Here is a 6,011-nt window from a genome sequence, read left to right as displayed (position 1 = left end):
GCCTTCATGGACCCAGCATCTCTCTTCCAGGGCTCCCACTGTGCTCTGTCATCACATGACAGATCCTCTTCCCGCGCTCCTCTATTTAGCTTCCTCTTCCCCAGGAGCCTGAGCTATCCTTGGAGACAGTGCCTGGGTCGTTCTCATGTGTGTTCCCGCCAGCACGTGGCATCAGGTGTGGACTCCGGGAGGTACATTACAGGTGTACTGCTGTGGTGGAAGTAGTGAGGGAGTGAACAAGTTGTGGGATGGAGAGAGAAACAAGAGATGGTAGGTGGAGTGTGACACATGAAAGCAAGTAACCTCCAGGCAGGTTGATAGCGACTAAATGATCAACATGTAAATGAGTGTAGATTCTTGGTGTCTTGAGGCTCAAAAGTGTGGCTTAATGGACTTCCCTGGTGGTCCAGTGGTTAAGACTCCAAGTTTCTACTGCAGGAAGCCTGGGTTCAATCCCTGATCTGGGAATTAAGATACCATGCCCTGGTGGCTCAGATGGTTAAGAATCTGCCTGCAATGCAGGAAACCCCAGTTTGACCCCTGGGTGGAGAACATCCCCTGGAGGAGGTCATGGCAACTCACTCCAGTATTCCTGCCTGGGAATTCCCGTGGACAGAGGAGCCTGGCGGGCTACAGTCCATGGGGTGGCAAAGAGTTGGACACCAAGGGAGCAGCTGACACACACACACACCAGGGCAGGTGCAGCATCCAGCATCAGTAAGCAGCTCTCCTCATGGGCCTGGGCAGCTAGAGCCCAAAATGGGGAGACTGTACCAGGCCCATGGGCAGGAGATCAGTGTGACCCCGGGAAGACAGAGGCCAGGGAGGTGCCACTGTGGGCTCTGCAGGACCGGTGCTCTGAGAGCCGCCCCTGGAAAGGTCCCCTTGGCTGGCAGGGGCAGAGCGGTCCCAGGGGCCCTATAGCCCAGCCCAGGCTTCGGTCAACACTGCCTTCAGCCTTTTAAGAGGGACAATCGCTCTGTGAGCTGAATTCTGAGTGACCTCTTCAGATGAGTGAGGGAAGAACATCTTAGCAACCTCAGCTTGACAGGATAAACTCTCTCTCTACAAACACACCCGTCAGTGGGGAGGGAGCCTCATGGGCCCCTGCAGAGCATATCAAGTTGTGGGTGAGGCTGGTTCAGACCCCACTTTCAGCTCCGACAGGACCGAGAGGACCTCAGTTACCCATGTCACGATACCTCCCAGGGACCTGCAGAGATTCTGCCTCAGTGACTCGTTCACTTGTCTTTACTTGTTCAGTGGTTGCCAAGCCCCCACCTCAGACCGGGAATCTGAGACGGAGTTACTTCAGTGGACAGACTGAAATGAAACAGTCTCTGCTCTGATGGTGCTTATATTCTATTGGGAGGAGACAAGGCCATATAAATTCATACAGATCATATATGTCACATGGTGATAAGCACTAGAGTGGAGAGTAGGGAAGCGGGGGGAGGGCTGGACGAAGGGAGATGGGGACAGGCGGGATGGTTTTATTTCATTTTTTGGCTGCACCACATGGTGTGTGGGATCTTAGTGCCCTGACCAGGGATTGAACCCTTACCCCCTACAGTGGAAGTGCAGCATTGATCACTGGACTGCCAAGGGAGCCCCTGGAGCGGTGACTTTACGGGGGATGTCCAAAGCCCCTCCGAACACGTTGGCGCTCCACCTTGGTTAGGGGTGGCCAGAGCACGAGACCTGCCTGGGGAGCTGTGCCTCTCCCTGGAGGTCGTGGCCGGAACCACGGGCTGGGCTGAGGCGTGCGGTCCCGAGAGACGGAACGGTGCAGAGGACAGAATAGGGGCAGGCGGGGCAGGCGGTGGGCTGCACAGTGGACAGTCCCTGGGCGGAGGGAGGTGGCACGGAGCCTGCCCGCCCCAGGGCCCCCACTGCCCTATCTTCTCTCATCTCCTTCCCACCAGAATCTCGCTGTCCCCTTTTCTCACCTCCCAACTATCCCTGAGATCCACCCCCACCACACTTCTGAGACTGCTTTGCCCAAACCTGCTGATGACTGACAAGTCCCATGGACTCTGATGTTCTCCCCCTCCTGTTTGAAGCTCTTCTCTCATTTTCTGGGACATCACCCTCTCCAAGTTCCCTTCAAGGCTCCTCTTGCCCCTAAAATGTTGGTGTTCTGAGTTCCATATGCAGCCCACTTTTTTCCCTCCAGTCGTATCCCCGGGGTGACTTGCCCCCCAAATCTCTCAGCAGCCCCCATTCCCCTCCTCAGCTCCAAGCCCCACATATCCAGCTCCTGGCTATCCTAGAGGAACCCTTACTCAGAGTGTTCTGATTATTGCCAGATTGTGAGTCCATTTAGAGAAAGATCTTGAATAATGTACTATTGATTTCCCCAATGCCTGCTACCCTGCTTAGTTCAGTTGTCACTCAGTCGTGCCCGACTCTTTGCAACCCCATGGACTGCAGCACACCAGGCTTCCCTGTCCATCACCAACTCCCGGAGCTTGCTCAAACTCATGTCCATCGAGTCGGTGATGGCATCCAACCATCTCATCCTCTGTCGTCCCCTTCTCCTCTGCCTTCAATCTTTCCCAGCATCAGGGTTGTTTCTAGTTAAGTTGGCTCTTCACATCAGGTGGCCAAAGTATTGGAGCTTCAGTATCAGTCCTTCCAAAGAATATTCAGGACTGCCTTCCTTTAGGATTGACTGGTTTGATCTCCTTGCTATCCCTTGGACAAGAAGGGAGCAAGAAGCTTCCCTTGAGCAAGAAGACTCGAGTCTTCTTTAACACCACCGTTCAAAAACATCAATTCTTCAGTGCTCAGACTTATTTATAGTCCAACTTTCACATCCATACATGACTACCGGAAAAACCACAGCTTTGACTAGATGGACCTTTGTCGGCAAAGTAATGTCTCTGCTTTTTAATATGCCGTCTAGGTTGGTCATAGCTTTTCTTCCAAGGAGCGAGTATCTTTTAATTTCATGGCTGCAGTCACCATCCACATTGATTTTGGAGTCCAAGAAAATAAACTCTCTGTTTGCATTATTTCTCCGTCTATTGCCCGTGAAGTGATGGGACTGGATGCCTTGATCTTTGTTTTTTGAATGTTGAGTTTTAATCCAGCTTTTTCACTCTCCTCTTTCACTTTCATCAAGAGGCTCTTTAGTTCTTCTTGGCTTTCTGCCACAAGTGTGGTGTCATCTGCATATCTGAGGTTATGGATATTTCTCCTAGCAATCTTGATTCCAGCTTGTGCTTCACCCAGCCTGGCATTTTGCATGATGTACTCTGCATATAAGTTAAATAAGCGCAACATAAGGGTGACAGTATACAGCCTTGATGTACTCCTTTCCCAATTTGGAACCAGTCTATGTCCATTTCTAACTGTTGCTTCTTGACCTGCATAGATTTCTCAGGAGGCAGGTGTTAGGTGATCTGGTATTCCCATCTCTTTAAGAATTTTCCAGTTTGTGGTGATCCACACAGTCAAAGGCTTTGGCACAGTCAATAAAGCAGATGTTTTTCTGGAATTATTTTCCTTTTTTGATGATCCAACGGATGTTGACAATTTGATCTCTGGTTCCTCTGCCTTTTCTAAATCCAGCTTGAATATCTGGAAGTTCTTGGTTCACGTACTGCTGAAGCCTAGATTGGAGAATTTTGAGCTAACTTGTGAGATGGGTGCAGTTGTGCAGCAGTTTGACATTCTTTGGCATTGCTACCCTGCTTAACACCAATTTAATAACCTACTTTTTCTACCAGATATTGGAACATTTCATAAAGCCACAATAAGTAAGCCTGCACAGGGCGATCAATGGAATAGAACACAAGGTCAAGAAATAGACCCAAATACACACATACAGGAATTCAGAATGTAACAAATGTGGCAAGACATTACTTTCACTTACCTCTTGGTCATATGTAAGTCTCCCTGGGAGAAATGTCTGTTCTGCCCATTTTTTGATTGGGTTGGTTTGGGGTTTTTTGTTTTTGATATTGAGCTACATGAGCTCTTTGAATATTGTGGAGATTAATCCTTTGTCAGTCGTTTCGTTTGCAAATATTTTCTCCCACTGCAAGGGATTTCTGTTTGTGATTTCCTTTGCTGTGCAAAAGCTTTTACGTTTCATTGGGTCCCATTGGTCTCTTTTTGTTTTTATTTCCATTACTCTAGAAGGGAGATCCAAAAAGATCTTGCTATGATTTATGTCAAAGATTGTTCTGCCTCTGCTTTTCTCTAAAGAGTTTCACAGCAGCAGCCCCCAACCTTTTTGGCACCAGGGACCAGTTTTGCGGGAGACAGTTTTTCCACGGACTGGAGGTAGGGAGCGGTTTCAGAATGATTCAAGCATATTATGTTTATTGTGCACTTTATTTCTATTATTATTACATCAGCTCCACCTCAGGTCACCAGGCATTAGATCCTGGAGGTTGGGGACCCATTTTACAGCATCGATGTTACATTTAGGTCTTTAATACATTTTGAGTTTATTTTTGTGTGTGACATTAATGTTCTGGTTTCATTCTTTGACATCTAGCTGTCCAGTCTTCCCAGCACCACTTTTTGAAGAGAACTGTCTTTTCTCCATTGTATATTCTTGCTTCCATTGTCATACATTAGCTGACTATAAGTGTGTGGGTTTATTTCCAGGCTTTCTATCCTGTTCCATTGATCCTGAGAGAGCTCCCATCAATGGACACTCCCTGGGGCCTCTGCTACCCATGTCCTTGTCCCCACAGTGAGCCACAGCCGACCCCCATCTCCCCAGGAGCCCCTCCAAGACCCACAGGTAGGTCTCGCCCTGGCTCCTGCGGGTTCCAGCCTGTGCCCTGGGCCGCAGTGCACATGATAGCTTGTGTGCACCCTCCAGGCCCCTGCAGCTCCCGCACTCAAGGCCCGCTGGCCTTCAAAGCCAAACGCTCTGGGGGCTCCTCCTCACAATACCAGACCCCCGGCTGGGGAGCCTGACGTGGGGCTCAGGACTTTCCCGTAGGTCTGGGGTGTATAATTATCTTCCCGTTTTCGGGTCATCCACCCGGCAGAGACAAGGTTTGATGTCATGAGAGCACCCCTCCCACCACCTTTCCTTCTTCGCTTATACAGCATTGTTTTAAGTTCGTTTTGTCACTGGTTGCTCCGCAGTGAGCAGTGTTTTGGTGTTTTCATGAGGAAGTGAGCTCCAGTCCTTCTACTCCATCTTATCTCCTCCCTTCTGGGGGGCTGGGCGAGGGAGGGCAGGAATATTTTTTAAACATCTACCTATCTTCTACAAATTAGCTCAGATGTCACTTCTCAAAGAGACTGTTCAGGATACGTGCAGCTGGGAAGTCACTCCCTTTTCTGCATTTCCAAGGCACTTATGTTCACAGACTGAAAAACCCACAAGGCATCTACCTCAAGCCCATAAGCCTCAATACTGTCTCACATACATACTCCTGCATTGATGCTCACACAGGCACCCCAAGTGCTGGGATCTGTACAATAGTCTCCTAGGATCTGTGGTCTCCCAACGCTCAAAGGGATCAGATCCTCCCTGGGAGGAAAACTGGGAAACATCCAAACCTCCAAGAGCAGGTAGGAAGGCCGGCAGTGAGCTTGTCAGATTCCTGCCGGGTGGACTGTCACTGCAAGGATCAGCCCTAAAACACATCGTCCAGACCCACGATGGATGCCCCTGTAATTTGGGATGCCCCAGGTTCCAACTCACAGGAGTCCCTGACTAAACTCTGTACCTTCTCATAACTCTCTAAACTTCCATCACAGTCACTCAGCCTGCTCCTTTAGACAAAGGCAGTGTGTATGTGTGTTTTAAAAGGTTCACTCACTAGGATACACAGTCCCACACATCCCCACACAGCCCCACCCTTGGATGAACAGAAGCAGGGCTGCTTGCTTCTCCAGCCAACCGAGCACGCACCCCGTGCAGCGAGAGCAGCGGGCCAACGCGTGAGCTTCTGACACTGGCTTGTAGAGCGACCCTGTGGGTCAGTGGCTCCTCTATGGCCAGCGGGGCTCACAGGACGCCTGGGAAACGCTGT

Source organism: Dama dama, chromosome 5 (assembly GCF_033118175.1).
Source record: "Dama dama isolate Ldn47 chromosome 5, ASM3311817v1, whole genome shotgun sequence".
Classification (NCBI taxonomy): Eukaryota; Metazoa; Chordata; class Mammalia; order Artiodactyla; family Cervidae; genus Dama; species Dama dama.
This window is presented reverse-complemented; position numbering follows the sequence as displayed.